This window comes from Phoca vitulina, unplaced genomic scaffold (genome assembly GCF_004348235.1).
Source record: "Phoca vitulina isolate PV1807 unplaced genomic scaffold, GSC_HSeal_1.0 scaffold1, whole genome shotgun sequence".
In the NCBI taxonomy this organism is placed as follows: Eukaryota; Metazoa; Chordata; class Mammalia; order Carnivora; family Phocidae; genus Phoca; species Phoca vitulina.
This window is the reverse complement of record NW_022589704.1, coordinates 56,714,843-56,731,933: the sequence shown is the minus strand read 5'-3', so window position 1 is coordinate 56,731,933 and position 17,091 is coordinate 56,714,843.

Below are 17,091 nucleotides of genomic sequence, written 5' to 3'. Positions count from 1 at the left end.
GAAGAGATGGAAGTCTTCCCACCTCATCTTGCTTATTACTGATTGTGCACACAACACCCGCCCATCAAGATCATTTTCAAAAGATGATTACTTCAGTGTGCCCAGGCCTGCAGGACATAAGTACATGGGCAGTGGTGGTAAGAGCTATAATTATTCTTAATGGGAAAATATGCAGGTAATGACTTGGATGATCATGTATCTGTAATGTATGAGTTCCAAAGCCCAATGAAGTAATTAAGCAATCTGCAAACATGCAGGGGAAAAAAGCCGGAAATGAAAAAGAACTAGAATAATGTTCCTTTTGAATAACTGGCAAACTTTCTGAAAGAGGAGTCATAAACAGAAGAGCTCTTTCTAATCGATCTGTCCGTCTATCTACCTGTCCATCCTTCCACCATCTTGCTTGCCTGGTCTTACAGGCAAATATTTTTTCATCTTAGAGTACTAAGTATTTGTCGGGAGCCAGTTTTTCCAAGTTATTGGCTCAAAGGATAGTATTTGTTCTTTCTGGAATGTGAATTTGCATATACCTTTACCCTTATTGAGTGCATTCACTTATCTGAGTCCCTCTCTTGCTCAAGAACAATCGCAGGAGCGAGCAGGAATAGTCCCCACAGATTGGAAGCTCTGAGTGTGAATTCTACCTCCTCTACTCCATGGTTGACCTTGGTAATCACGCTCTTCTTTAGGGTGATGATTCTTACCTCATGGGCAGGGTTCTAGGAGAAAGTGCTCCATTGTGACTGAGCTGTGAGCTGTGTACCTATCAAGTGTAGCCATTATTATTATTAGAGTAGGTTTCTTTTTCCTACTTCGTGAATGAAGAATGTGAGGCACAGTGATTTGTCCCGAGGCATAGAACTGGTTGGAGGCAGAAAACTCAGATTTTCTGCTTGTTTTGAGTTCAAGGTGGTGTGTTCTCAAAAACAGAGAGAGAGAAAAAAAGAAAAAAGGAAAAGGAGAGGGTTTGGTGGTTGATCTTGGGGATGTGATAAGCCTAGAGTTGGTCTGAGCATCAGTAATAAAAGATTTTCTAACAATAGGCTCTTTCAAATGGTGGGTGTAGAGAAACTATTTGTAAACATGGAAACCAGTCCAATCAAAGGGGGTACTTTTGAGGAATACTAAACCAATATATGAGTATTCTGAAGGATTTATAGAGTAAAAGGCAGAGAGGAAATGGCCAGATTAGGGCTGTCTAGGGAGCAATTAGCAGCACTTACCAACTATTAAAGCACTTTGTCCTTAGAGAAAACAACAGAAATTCAGAGAGAAAGGGCTTTTTTTCCCTCCCCCTTTGAAAATGCAGGCTCTCTGATTGCAGGCTTAAAGCAAAAGTGTTGCTGTGAAGTTTGCAAGAGGTTGTCCTATGATTAATTCATGCTGTAGCTTTTAAGTTTCTGTATAGTAGTATCTTGGATTATGATTTTATCACTGTCACTAACAAAGCAGCTTCAGGCCAAGTCAGGATTTTAAGCTGGGAGACCTTGAAGAGCCCACAGAAAATGTTGACGGATGTTAGTGGTGGCCCAGTAGGTGGCAGCCTCCCCTCTGAGTTAATGCTTCGCTGTTCCCTAGCAAGAGACTTGGGAGCAGGTGGGTAGGGGGAAGCTTCTGCCTTTAAAAAAAAAAAGTCTGCTTTTTTTTTTTAAGGTGCACTGGGGAGAATGGCAAATAAGGAAGGTATGGTATTAAAACTTTTTCCTCTCCTATTCATATTGGATAATTACTTGCTGGCTTCTACATACATTTAGATAAAGTGCTTCTGATTTAAGGTTGGGTTGTTTTGTATGATGCCGTGCTAAAATGCTACATGTTTCTCTCACTATTGAATATTCTTATTATTTTGTTAACATTTTGTAAAAGATACTGGCTTTCTTTAAATAAAAAGGCAAGTAAATATACTACATGCACAGATATAAACTTAGTTTTTTGGGGGAAAAGAGTTTTATTAGTGTTTCATTCAATCTGGGTGAAAAAAAATCATGAACCACCCTCCCTCCCCTACCAAGCACCTGTGAGCACTGACCTATGCTTTGTGGTTGCAGTCACTCCTTTGGAGCCTGGTGTCCTTACATTTCATTCTGGTGCTCACACTGTCCATCATCTCATTCCTGCTCCATCCCTTGTTGTTCCTGGGCGAGGTTGGCTACTTCCTCTGTTGCATCTGAAGTTGCAGGTCCAGCCTCTTAGGCTACAGGTCTCTATATTTCTTGGATAAGGAAAAGGAAAGAAGCAGAGAGAGAGAGTGTGTGTGTGTGTGGGGGGGGGGGGGGGGGGGCGGGAGGTGGCAAGGAGAAGAGCTAACATTCATTGATTCCTTATTTTGTACACTGTACTAGTTACAAATATTATCTCATGTATTTCTTAAATGAGGGGACTGGAGGCCATGGGAATGGGATTGATACTGTCTCCACTTCAGGATGAGGAAAATGAAGGCTCAAAGAGATTACGTAACTTGCCCCTGGTTACTCAGCTGGTAAGAGCCAGGATATGAGATAAAAGCTTTATGTCAGGGATGTTCAAATTTATTTCTAATTCCCCCACTCTATTGGCATTTACCCTCGGGCTATGTTGAACAAGTGCTTTGTCAGCAAGACAAACCTATTGTGAATCTTTTTGCCTTAGTATGATATATGCATTTCATCTTCTTCAAATTAAAAGCCTTATTTAAGAACCAGAAATATGCAGTCCTGACTCTCAACTTGAACCTAAGCTACTTGTACACTAGAATTCAGACTTGTGTGGGCATCTCTAGAGGACCTAGTCAGTTAATCTTTAAGGGTTCATTTGCATGAGGAGGAGGAGCCCAAATTTGGATAAAGACATGCCTAGAGATTGGAGGAGAAGGGTTAGCAAGAAGTCTGTTTCTTAGGATCATTCAGCTCAGTCAGAGTGATGGAAATTAGGGATTAAAAATAAAATCTGAAAGAGTCATTTGAAAACTCAGTAAGACATGTGGAGCCCTCTATACTGGGGACTCATGTTATAAAGGAGGTCAGAAAGGTGTGGAGGAGAAATGTTTCTTCATCTCAGCCCCGTCCAAATGTACAGCATCAGCCATATCAGTTTTGACTTTGACTCTTTGGAGTGTCATTAGCAAATGAGAATGGGTGGCCTTATCTTGGTGAATGTGTTACAGGGAGAGAAATGTTTCATAATTGTTATTGTGGTGATGAATCAGGGAAACCCCAGTTATCCAAAGAAGAAATAACGGCTGAATGCTTTGTGTTGAGTTTGGGATTTTGAGGCAGAGGGCTCTGGGCATAGTCTCAAATTATACCACGAGGGCAGCTCTTACTTGATTTACTCAAAAGGCAACTCTGGTTCTCACCCATTTAATGGGTCTCTTGAGGTGAGATTCATGAGGAGGTAATGAGCAGACAAGAAATCTTGCTTAATTAGGTCTTCAGTTGATATTAACATGATATTAACATGATCTGTATTCCCTTTTATTCCCCTTTCCTGCCATCTAACCCATTTCTGAAGGGCAGAGTAATTAGTAGAAAAAAAGGGACAGACCTCATTGAGGCTTAGTGATGGAAATATGGGTAATGCTTTTCCAAAAATAACTTCCAGAGGGAAGAGGACATGATTGTTTTTGCCTTCAAGCATTTGAAGACCTATTTTATGAAAGAGGCATCGTACTTATTTTGTATGCCTCAAGAGGTAGAACTTGGACCACTCAGTAAAAGTTACAGGGAGGGAGACGTTAGCTCAATCAATGTAAGGGAGAATTAGAGACTGTCAAAGCAATGCAGAGGTGGAATGGGCTGCTTTAAAAGAGAGTGAATTTTCTGCCATTGGAGATGTCCAAGCAGAGATCAGAAGCCACCTGGTGGGGTTATCCTAGAAAGAGGGAATAGGAAGGGTAAGAGTAGCTGACCTTTAATGTTCTTTCCAACCTTGAGATTCTGAGAGTCTATGATCATATAACTAGACTGCCTGGATTTTACTGAACCTAGTAAAAGTATTTTTTTTAAGAGTAAAAAACCTTTTCCGATGACTGTAGGAAGTAGTCCAAACAAAACAAGAAAGCTTAAGCTTCCTTGACCTTTGAGTTTAACATAGGAGGACCTCAATTCCCCTATTTCATGGGATGAAAATTACATAAGTCTGCCCAGTGATGTGATCCTGCTTCTGAGAGTAATTACCTTGCCTCCATTCTATTGTTGCATTATTCTGGGGAAAAGATGAGTTGCTTTACTGATAATCCATTCACAACAAGTATTTTGTGAGTTTTTGTAGCATTTACTTAAGATTTAGAAGTTACAGGGTGGGAATTTCATTGTATAACTCACATCCTTTCTTCATTTCCTGCCTGTACTACTCTTTCTTTTTCCTTTCTTAAACAAGGAAATTCTTCATGTAGATCAGTTCTGTGAACACTTAAGTTTTTTGAGATTTGATCTTCTGATCTGTATTAAGATAGGTGACATATTAACTCTAAAATCTTACCAGCTTCTACAACAAAAGTTTTTTTCCCCATTTTTTTTTGAAGATTTTATTTATTTATTTTGATATATATAGAGAGAGACAGAGACAGAGAGACAGAGAGAGAGGGAATACAAGCAGGGGGAGAGGGAGAAACAGGCTTCCCGCCTAGCAGGGAGCCCGATGCAGGGCTCCATCCCAGAACCCTGGGATCATGACCTGAGCCAAAGGCAGACACTTAACGACTGAGCCACCCAGGCACCCCTTTCCCCATTTTTGGTCGATGTCCAATATGGGTCATGGGAGCTCTGTTCCATAGAGCCACTCAGGAACTCAGGCTGACAGAGACTCCACCATTTCAACATGTAAGCACTCCTATATGCCTCTACTTCAAAGCAACACATGATGTCACCTCCAAAGCCCATTGGCCAGAAGATGGCCCACCTGGTTCCACCAATTTTGAGGGGCTAGGAAATACAGGGAAACCATAGCAGAGTTAGTAAGCATTACTGTTTCTGCCTCCTACTCAAACTTTCCCAACCAAGATGGCTCCCTCCTCAAAAGGAATTCTCATAACTCTTACTAAAAGAATGGTATTTTACCTTTGACTTTCCTATTCTCAAGTTAATTTTGCCACAACTCAGCAATAACTTCTGAGGTAGCTCTTTCAATTAGGAAGGTAAGAACTCTGCTTGGCTGAGGTTAATATTATGTTTGTTGCCCAGCTTAATGGGCACTATTTAAAAAGTTTAGAAGAAGCCATAACGATTCAAATGCAATACATTAGCTTCGAGTCACAATTTATTTCTGGTTTAGAAAGAAAGTTATTATGGGGATATGGACTTTATTCTCTCAGCTTTAATATGCCTGTATTTTTTGAGCCAAGGTAGTCTTTAATAGCATTAACCTAGTCTTTAATAGCATTGGTTTGCATGTCAATATTTCTACTATTTGAGAATGGATTGTTTACTGCTAGTGAAAGATGCCTGAGGATTTTCATTACTTCTGACAAAGTTGATGGTAAAAGGGAAATATTCTAATCTAAGTTTTAATAGTTTCCCAAATTTGGTTTATCTTTTCAGAAACTGCAATGTACTCTGAAAAGCTCAGGTTTGGGATTTTTGCTCCGTCTTGGCAGGTGTTTATGGTTATGGAATGTACTCTGCCTCTCAGTTTTTGAGAACTGCTATTCTGGTCCATGATGCTGGTTAGGGTGTTCTGTCAGTGAGGCATTTTGTTCCCCGCTTAAAAAAATGGCTTCTAATTTAGGCTGGCCTTCCCTTGTGTACTCTTATGCACATTTTGGGTAAACTTTTCTGAAAGATAAACTTGTGCATGGGCAGGGTGCCTCAGGCAATTCCTATAAAGTGGTTAATGTCAACACAAGTGAGACATTATCTTAGGAACATATGCTTCTCAAAATGCCATATTCATGCCAAAAACCAAACACATAGTTTATTAAGCAATCAACCTGATAAAATCAAACAAAGCAAGAGCACCCACCAAATAAAAAATGTGGTAAAAGCATTTTTAATATTGTTTTAGTCATTAATGTGGATGGTCTCTGACCCTGGCCTTTCTGCCAATGAGGGGTCTAAGACCTAGATGGGGAAGAGACTCATCCAAGAGCACCGTGAGAATTCCAAGGGTCAAATGTGGGTTTTGTGTTGATGGACAATGAAAAAATGGTGCCCCAGAAAATCCCAAGTGTGGGGGTGATGAGGAGGCTGAGAGACAAAGAATCAAGCAGACTCCTGCATGGTTACTCACTGATTCCTTCGCTTAAACATGCATGCAATTTTTACCAAGTATCAGATGCTGTGGCAGGTGCTGGAGAAAGAACCAAGAACAAGAAAAAAAATCTCTGGGGGCACCTGGGTGGCTCAGTCGTTAAGCGTCTGCCTTTGGCTCAGGTCATGATCCCAGGGTCCTGGGATCGAGCCCCGCATCGGGCTCCCTGCTCAGCGGGAAGCCTGCTTCTCCCTCCCCCACTCCTCCTGCTTGTGTTCCCTCTCTCGCTATGTCTCTCTCTGTCAAATAAATAAAATCTTTAAAAAAAAAAAAAAAGAAAAAATCTGTCATTAAGGAACTTGCTCTCTGTTTTTCTAATACCAAATCAAATTTTATCACTTATTTAGGACGAGTCTTCTGGACAAATAGACATACCTCTTTACAGGTTCCAGGCTCTATAGACTGATCTCCTCCAAATATGTTCCCAACTTTTGCCTGAAATGTTTATCATAATATTGATATTTCTGCATTATGCCATATGCCTTCTCTTAAAATTGAGAAAGGTTATCTTGGAAAAAACATTATGCTACCAATTAATTTATAAATTATTTGCATAATGCAAGATCCTGAGCAGAAGGCACAAAGGCTTGGTAGTGTGGGTATTGACAGGGGAGGGAAAAGTTAAGAGCAGGAGGATGTAGGGGCCCTGTGGATATGGTGAGCTGTACCTGAGATGAGAGGAGGGTCTTAAGGGGAGCTGGAGGGGCAGAAAAGCTCCAGTTAGAGGGTTCAAATGGTTTTTAATGAGAAGACAAATTCCAGATATGTGGATAGGGATAAGGGAAGCAACAGAGGATGCTGAGGCCCCAGACACCAGCAATAGTAGGAAGCCACTGTCCCCTGTTATCACAGGGAGGACACAGTGTTACAAGAGCCCACTAGAAGTCAGAGCCTCAACAGAGGGACCCCTGGGCAAGAGCTATTATAGTAGAGGGCACGCCACTGTCAACTCAGTGACTCAGAGGACGGAGGGAGAGAAAAAGAAATACCTGGACTCCTTCTTCTTACACCCTCTGACCTTTTGTAGGAAACTCAAATTGGTCAGATCTAACCAGAACTATCAAGGGAACCCAAGTGATGTCATCCAGAAAAGCCAGCTTCCTGAAGCAGAGAGCTGGGTGGAGAAGGGAAGAGAGTGGATCTGAATTGGGGGCAAATGGGGAATCACCAGGACACACTTAGGACAAAGAAGAAAACCAACTTCCCAACACATGTGGAAGTACAGAATAGAATAACTCCCCATCTACCCATAACCTAGCTTCAATAATTATATTTCATATTTGGTGGAATGAAATATACTTTATGTTTTATTGTTTGAAAGAATCTAATTCCCTATATTAAATCTCTTACTGAGTGAAAAACGCAGCAGTTTGTTGGATTGTATCTTACTGAAAGCCATGTTCTACACTAGCTATCCTCTTCTTTGAAGAAGCTGGAAAGCTAAAAGCTATATCTCTTAGGTTGCATTGTAGCTAGGATTCTGCATGTGAGTTATGTTCAGCCTTCCACGTGGACTTACATGCAATTTGGAAGGCAGACATTAGGTGGCAGCTATCTCCCTGTAGTGGAGGACAAAAGTTCTACCAGTGCCAAGTGAAGGCAGTGGTTAGACTCCATGTTCTGCTGTGGGCATGCTCATTTCCTGGGAGTGAGGACTTGGGTAGCATGGCAGCCCCAGTAGCTGAAACACCTTTGTATCATGTTGATGGTGTCAGGAACTTGTGACTCAGTCTAATAGAGGCTCCCTGACTTTTACCCTTTGAACCTTTCCAGTGCTTGAAACAACCCAATTCCTAGTATTAAATCTCTTTGAAAAACTTGGAACAGTTCCAGTTTGTTGCACCAAATCCTGATCCTCATGCTAGCTCAGTCCACTTATGGAACTTAATTCAGTTCTGAAGAATGTTGTGAACTCTTAGAATTTACGTGAAAAGAGATGGGATTCTGTTGAAACCCAAGAAGCATTGTTTGGAGCAGTAAGTGATAGTCTTGAAATTAAAAAAAAGGCAACGGGAGAATTAATTTCCAAATGATTAGGCAGTATTATTTAATAAAATGCTCACAGGGTCCCTCAGGAATGGTATGTTCTGGAGGTAATGATGGATCAGTTGCAGAAGGGCAAGAATGGAACCAGGAGGTCTCAGGTTCAAGGGGTGTGGTCTGGGGGACACATCAGACTGGATGGGTGGTGGAGTTTGACAGTTTCTATGTAGCATCACTGAATAGGTTACCTGCTGGCTTGAATCAATGATGAAAGTCATGTGACGAAAGCGTTCCCATCACATCGCTACCAGTGTGGATTTGCCAAGGTGGGTTTGACTGAGGCACTAGGCAGGGCCTCAGACTCACCCACAGCACAATGAGCTATATGCTGGCTGGCCCCAAGGCAGGTCTCCATAATGACCCCATGACAACTCAAGGCAGGAATCAGCATTTTCTTAAATTGATCATAAAGGATCCATTTCACCAAAGCATCCTGTGAAAATTTTACTGAAGGTTTCATAGGAGAGACTGAAGATGTGATTTACATTGCATATGCTAGAGTATTTCACAAAAAATCCATTTAGACTTATCTCTTTTCCCAAGTCTTTCATTTGGCCAGTAACTAGAAAAGTGTCTTCTCTCTCACTTTCTCTATGCAAGTCATATTCTTGGCAAGTCTATCACAGATATGGTGAACACTTTTGGAGGTGACAGAAAAGGGCTGGGACAGCTTATGACAGCAGTAGATTCCTGACATCAGATTAGAATGAGCTCTCCAATCATCTCTTCTAGCATCTCTAATCTGTGAGGGTAATGCCGGGACCTTTCTGAGTTTCTCTCTCTCCTTGTGAACAGAGATAATGGCATTTTATTCTCATCTCCTTCCCTATCTCTATTCTTGTTAGATTATCAGGAAACCATTTTCCATTTCCTGACAATAAGAAAGTGGATAACTGCAGTTTCCTTTTCTCTAACTGCTTCAGTGGTTTTTGTAGGTGAAAAATCATACTTAGGTGTCAGCTCCTATAGTCCTGGAGACTCGCAGTTCAACCTGTCAGCAGCCACGGGCAATCATTTCCTCACGTAACTGCCACATTAAAGTACTTAAGTAATATAGCAGAGAAGGGTCTGCTAAAAATGAAATGACATAAGCACTATAGTATTGGGGGCCATGTTTTCACACGCGTTTTCTTACTTAATTCACGCAACCCACCTTATGTATTATCAGCCATGTTTCCCAGTTGAAGAATCTGAGCAGAAGTTCATTCATTTGTCTGGGCCACAGAGCTCATAAAGAGCGAAACTTAAAATCCATCTCAGGTCCGAGTTAGAAGTATGTGTGTGTGTGTGTGTGTGTGTGTGTGTGTGTGTGTGTGTGTGTTGGGGGGCCAGGGAAGAGATGGGACAATCACAGCCCTCCAGCACAGTCTTCAGCAGGGATCCCCTTCAACAGCCAAACTGAAAGGAAAATGCTAGTCTCACCCTGTGGTTGAGACCGTGTTGGAAAAACAAAGGGGGAAGAGGTGAACTGAGACTATGAAATGTGTAGAGAAAGTAATCCATTTCAAGTAAATAATCACTTCGGTGTAATCTTCAATTATTATAAAATTGGTGCTTGTGCATTGGAGAAAATTAGAAAATACAGATAAAAATAAGAAAATGGAAGCATGTTCTCACCACCCAGGGGTTACCCTGGTTTCCACCTTAATCAGATGTACTTCCAGGTCAACACATGAACGTGTATATGTATGTGTGTGTTTTTAACAGAAGGAGATCATATTATACAGATTGTTTTGTAACCAGATTCTTTCAGTTAACAATTTTCATATTTCTTTGACAACAAATTTGCTTGCTGGCCTCCCCACTAAACTACGTGTTATGTGTGATGATCCCCACCTCTGCCTGGTGCCCTGTTTCCTCGCCTGCTTTCTTCCAGAATCTGGCTGTTTTTTTTTTCACAGTAGCATTTTATCTGTGACCAAAATTTGTCATCTCTTCTTCTAACTATAAAGTAAAATGTGGGGCACCTCGGTGGCTCAGTCCGTTAAGTGGCTGACTCTTGGTTTCGGCTGGGGTCATGATCTCATGGATCATGAGATCGAGCCCCACCTTGGGCTCCACGGTCAGCAGAGAGTCTGCTTAAAGATTCTCTCCCTCTCCCTCCCCCATTCACTCTATCTCTATAAGTAAATAAATCTTTAAGAAAACAAAATTCTGCCTCTGTTTATATAGTTTCTGAAGTCACAGTTCTGTTTAATGGTAATTAATGTGGGAAATGAGGACTCAGGGTGCCCCAAGATCTGACATGGCTTCTGGATCATTATCAAAAAGAGATTCATGTATATCATGGTTATTTGGGTATCAGAGGTTAGAGTAATGATTCCAGTATTGCATGTATTTGAACGACAACATCCTGCTAACTTTCTTACATTAGTTCTTGAAGGGCTGAGCTATGTCTTGTTGCGTGGGACAAGGTTGTCTCTGGAAGGTGAAGTAAACACAGGGTCATTAATTGGTCTTGCTGGTATTCTACTTTGTACAGCATCTTTGGAGCATTGTTTTTCTCCCTCAAACTTAGCACCCTGCTTTGTTATGCTTTATTGATTGAAAAAACTACCTCCAAAAATGTTGTGGGGTTGATGGGACAATTTCCTATGGAAATTTATTTTCACGTTAAACATTATAACACATATCCCAACTGGGGGTCACCATGCCAAATAAACAGTGTGCTGACAATATACTAATTGACAGTTGATGCTGTTTATTGTGTTATCAAATATTTAGTGATATTTTATTGAACTATTATGAAGCTTGTTAACTAATCTTGCAATTTTTTCTTGGAGCCTTCCCATTTTATTGCATTCCAATTCTTTATGAATTAACAAGGATAATAATACTAGGTATAAGAGGGGATAATAAGACCTATATAGTGCGGAGTTTCCTAATGAGTAAACTGAGGTGTTAGATGCAAGATGTTTAATGTGCATCGGGTTAGAGAAGGCAATAAATGTTATCAGTAAAAGAAAAAAAAAAAGGACTAAACAGCATGGGGGAGGCCCTCTGGTCTACAGAGTGGAAGATTAGGGTTTTGACCTTGGGTCCTAGGAGTCCAAGGTCAGTGCTCTTTGCCGCACTACCTAGCGTTTTACTGCTGTCCGCTCTTTAACTCCATCTCTACAAATGAGTGCTTCATAAAATGCAAAGTGTTGAAATACATTCTTGTGGGAGACTGTGAAACTACCTTCCACGATGTTGTAAAGACTTGATATGTTTTTGGATCTGGAGTAGTTTGGGTAATCTTGCATGTTGGGTGTGGTAGACCAGATGGGCTATAAGTCATGAGATTTCTCTCCGTCCCTCCCCGATCTTCCTGTCTGTTAAACGTGACCTAAAACTCAACCAAATGAGAAACCTGTCTTATTGGGGGCTGAACAGATACTGTCTCATTTTCCCTCCCCAGAAACCCTTTTCTCTTGACCCTGCACAGCTTTAGGGAGTAGGTAACATTTCACAAGTAAAGATGTGGCTGAAAAGGAACACCTAGCAAAAAGGATTGAATGATTTTGTCTCTTTGACAAAATTCAGAGGACTGAGAAGCCACAAAATAAGAGAACCAAAAAAAGCGATTCTAATCTAGACTAATGTATGTTGTTTAGTATTTACTTCTGTCAGTACATTAATCATGTCTTATTATGCTTCACGCTAAAGTTATATTAAAAAAGCCCTAATGATAATATTGATGCATTGTCCTTTGTTGTGAGTATGAAGACTTAATTTGATGAATAGAAGTTAAGAAAATGTTTAATCTTCCATTATAGTATAATGATTGAGATTCATCCATCTGCTCCACAATAATAATAATTTATCATGAATGAGAGCATGCTTATAAAATTATGGAGGCATATAACAGAAATAGGGTTTGTTTTTAATTCAAAAATTTTGACCTTACCCTCTTTTAACTGACCTATGCTTTTAAGATTATTCATTATACTCCAGATTCCCCCCACCTATAATTTTCAACATGCTCATTACTTCTTCTTGGAGGGACTGGAAAATAGAAAAGGATGGGTACTTGTAAACATCTCAAGCACCAAACTTCCTCATTTCTGTCTATTTAGCAGCGTTGTACCCATTTCTCTATTTCCTTTCTCTCCCATTTAGTGTCCTTAAAGGTTTTATACAGAAAATTTGAATGTTGGTTTTTTTTATCCAGCTAACCTTGACCTGATGTTTTGAATTAGAGGTTAAGTTTCTTAAAGTTGGAGTTGACTACAAAGAAGATGTGAGGGCATGGTTGGAGTAAGCCAGGGTAACAAAGCTACATTTTTCATTGTGCAATCTATTCTTTATGTTTTCATTTTAACCTGGAGAAGGCACAGGTGGGGTGAGTAGCGGACAGTCCTACACAACTATTTTGGCGAATTTAGTGTCTGTACTAAGAGGAAGTTCTCTCCTCAAGCTTAGGTGGAACCAAGAGATGGAAACACTTCACAGAGTTGTTAATGATCTAGATGGAGGAACCAACAGCTCCTTCGTAAATTCACTAATGAAATTAGATGGAGAGGTGTCAGGGCATCCATGTGGAGGGTGAAAATACGTGAGAGGAATGAGATCCGTTGGCAGAGGAGCGATTCTTTCTGGATATTGATGATTTAATTTATCTTGGGAATAACTTTCGGTTCTCTAAACAAGTGGATGTGAGTGTAGAAAGTACTTATTAGGAAAAAAGTATTTCTTCCGAAATCCAAGCTATACCAGGATTGGAGGATGAAAAATGTTAATATCACAAAGGAGTCTATATGGCAATGGAATGCAAGGGAAAGGCCAACTGACCTGCTGGCTGCATTAGGAGAGCCACAGAAGAGGGTATATGTACAAAAAGTTCAGGGAATTAAAGAAATTCAAACACACAATTAAAAAAAAAAACCCCAACATATCCATGTGCCTATTCCAGTAGCATTTGCTGTATTTGCTTCAGATATATATTTTTTAAGCCATAAGTTTTTACAGATGCAGTTGAAATCTCTTTTTGTTCCCCTTTGATTTAGTTCCCCTCTTCAGATATAGCATTTGTGTGAAATGTCTATTCTTCCTTTCCCTATATTTATCCTTTTCCTGGGTATGCATGTATCTGTATAGAGCTTAACTTCCACATAAATGACATCATACTGTACACACATCTTTCAGCAATTTGCTTTTTGGACTCAGCATTATTTCCAACATTTATTCACCTTGATACACACTGTTCAGTTTATTTTACTACTGTATAGTGGCATATTGTATGCACATATCCTGATTTGTCTCTCTCTTAGTGAATTAGGTTGTTTCCAGTATTTGGCTGTTAAAACCAATCTGCAGTGAGCATCTTTTTACATGTCTCTTTGGGAATTTATGTGAGATTTTCCCCTAAGATATACTTATTAGAAATGAAATATATGGATCATGAGGTTTTCTAGATTTTTACCAGATTGCTCTCCAACATGTTTGGACTGCCTTATACACCTACCAGCAGTGTACTTCCATTTTGCCACATCCTATACTTGTTTCTAAAAAAAGATTTATTTTATTTGACACAGAGAGAAAGAGAGCATGTGCACAAGCAGGGGAAGTGGCAGGCAGAGGGAGAAGGAGGTAGAGGAAAAAGCAGGCTCCCTGCTGAGGAGGCTCGAGCCCAGTGAACTCTGGGATCATGACCTGAGCCAAAGGCAGACGCTTAACCAACTGAGCCAGCCAGGCGCCCCTATATCCTACACGTTTGAACCTTTTTGTCAATTGATGTAGTTCTCTAAGGTTTTTAATATCAGAAGAGGCCTCAATGGCATCTTATGGTCCTTTCTAGGTCTAAGAATCTATTTCTATCACACAGGATTATAGTCCACTGTGACACTTCTGCCCTAATGTCATTAGTGATTGACAAATTGTAGCCTAGTGTTGTGCCTAGCTTAGTCAGTCTTTTGAATGTTGATATTTTTGAAATCTCTGGTGTTGCAATAATAATAAGACGTAAGTTTTGTCAGATCTTTAATGTCAGATACATGCAAGGAATTTACACCACAATAGGGTTGTGTATCCCTTGCCATGTGGGCCAAGAATGCCATAGAATTTGTGCAAGACAGGGCATGTGTTTTGTGGGGCCCTTGGACTCCTGCCAGGGAACTTTGGGGAAATCAAGAAGCTAGCCCCACTATGTCTTACTTTCTGGGATACAATGGGCTCAGGCAGCCTTTTTTTCCAGTCCTGATTCTAATCACCTTACCCATCTCTCCATGGCAGAGAGGGAAATCCAAAGACTTCACAGACTTGGAACAAACTCCAAACCTGGCAACCTACCATACAAATACAACCATTTCTAAATTCATTCCTCCCAGGGTATAGAGAAGTGCTTTTAAGAAATGACATCCTAAAGAAAGAGGAGTCTCTATGAGCCACAGTAAACTGGGGAAAGTAACTTGAATTTGAGAAAGCAGATCTGAGGTTAAACCAATACATGTATTCTACCAAACAGCTAGCAAAACAACTGAAAAGCAACTAGAAACAATCTGAATTGACTACATTAATGAATTAGCATGTAGTAATACATGTTTATTGTGATAGAAGGCTGCAGTCCTATGAAAAATAAAGAACTAATAAAATGCACAAGAGTAAAGTCAAAATAACCAGAAGAGCTCCCAGCGGAGGCTGAGCTGGTTAATCCCCATTCACTATGGCTCTTCCCAAGTACCTTAGTGGGAGCAAACTGCCAGGAGAGCGTTCTTCCCTTGTACTTCTTTGGTAAACCAGAGAACTAGTTTACCAATAAAAGTTGCTAAATGCAAATGATAAAAGTGTGTGGCCTGGAGAAACTCTTCCAGGTAGATGAACTAGCTTATGGTGATTCATTGAAAAGAGAAACAGTGGGCACATTATCTCTGGGATTATTCCCTGGGATTTGAAACCGGAGCTAAAGTCTATTCTTAACCACTGCATTATAGTGCACCTTCTTTCAAGCAGTGTTTACTGCTTCTTTCCTGCTTTTGTACAAATAGAAAGCATGCAGCTGTACATTTCAATGCGAGTGACCACTCCCAATTGGTTCCGTTATCTTCTAACCATTTTAATAAACCAACTCCTCAGAAAAAATGGTTAAAAAGGTCATCATATCCTGTTTACTTTAACAGATAAAATATAATTTTAGCAATGCTCTTTCGATGTAAACATAAAAACATTGAAAGCGTAAATAAACTGTCAGACCAACCAAATAATAATTATTTTGACATTAAACAAGATATCCATCTGCTTTCCCAAATAAACAATCTCTGATGGCCTCTAAAAGACAGCAAAACCAGGAAGCATTCAGGGCACTAATGTATGCTCTGTATGGGGATAAAAGAAGCAAATGTTGGTGGATCAAAGGGGGCCCTGAGCAATGAGGAACATAACACTCATCTCAAATTAAACAGCCATCTCCATGATGTGATGCAGAGTTGTCTACCCCACTTTCTTTAGCAGCTGGAAGAGGAGAAGCAGTATTTCGGGGAGAAAGAGAATCCAGGAGGAGGGCAGAGATGGCTGGGGTAGGGGCAGAGAGGGGGAAATAGAGAAAGGACAGAGGAGACCATTTTTGAATTCAGGCTCCTCCCGTGCTCCATGGAAAGGGTAAGTTCCTAGGGCTTCCCGTTCCAGTATGATGGCACTTACAGTCCTTTACCTTAACCTGTGGCTGCTTGTGTTCTGGAGCAGTGCTATTTAAAATGTTGGGGAGTCTTTGAGACTGTGCTGAAAATATTGGGGCATCTGTAGAGAAAAATGCAGACCCGTCCATGCAAACATTTGCGCATGTCAGGAGACGCAAAAATTTGCTGAGGTCCACCCACGTACTCCAGGCCACTTCTGCTTCATAGATCCCAGGAAAACAACCCCATTTTTAGAAATTGTTCAACCAATCAAATAGTGTTGAATAAGCACCTAAAGTGTGCTTGGTACTAGGTGGATACAAAAGAAAAGTCAAATGCTATTCCTCCTACTAAGAGCTTATGAATTTAAGGCTGATTTTCAAGACAAACCCACAAAACACATAGAGGTTGATTAAATACCAGTCTGAAGTAAATCATAATAGCAAACCTTTGCACTTACTTGGGGAACTGCTTTCAATACAGCGTCAGGGGTTCTCCGACTTCAGCGGGCATCAGAATCACCTGGGAGCTTGTTAAAGCACAGATTGCGGGGCCTGGCCCCCAAATTTTCTGATTTAGTAAGTGTGGGGTGAAGCAGAATTTGCATTTCTAGTTCCCAGAGGACATGCTGTTGTCTGTGAGGCCGTACTTTACAAACCAGCGTATTAACGCAAGCCTCGCAGCAATCCTATGCTGTAGATTCTATTATTCTCCCCAATTTATAGATGAGGAAGCCAGAGGCCAGAGAAGTGAAATAACTTGTTCAAGGTTGCACAGCTGATAAGAGGCAGAGCCAGAATTGAAACGCAGGCAGTTTGGTTCCAAAGCAGGGATCCGTAAACTTTCTCAAAGGGCCACGTGATAATTCCGTGATGCTTTAGGCTGGCAGGCCTTGCCAGGTGCCTTTTGTAACTACTCAACTCTGCCGTTTGTAGTGCAAAAGCAAACATAAACAATACTTACATGAATGGGCACAACTGTGTTCCAATAAAACTTTAATTACAAAAACTGGTGCCTGGCACGTGGTCTATTGCTTGCTGACCACTGCTCTGGAGGCTTATGTTTCTTTTTTTTAAGGATTTTATTTATTTATTTGACAGAGAGAGACAGTGAGAGAGGGAACACAAGCAGGGGGGAATGGGAGAGGGAGAAGCAGGCTCCCCGCCGAGCAGGGAGCCCGATGTGGGGCTCGATCCCAGGACCCCGGGATCATGACCTGAGCCAAAGGCAG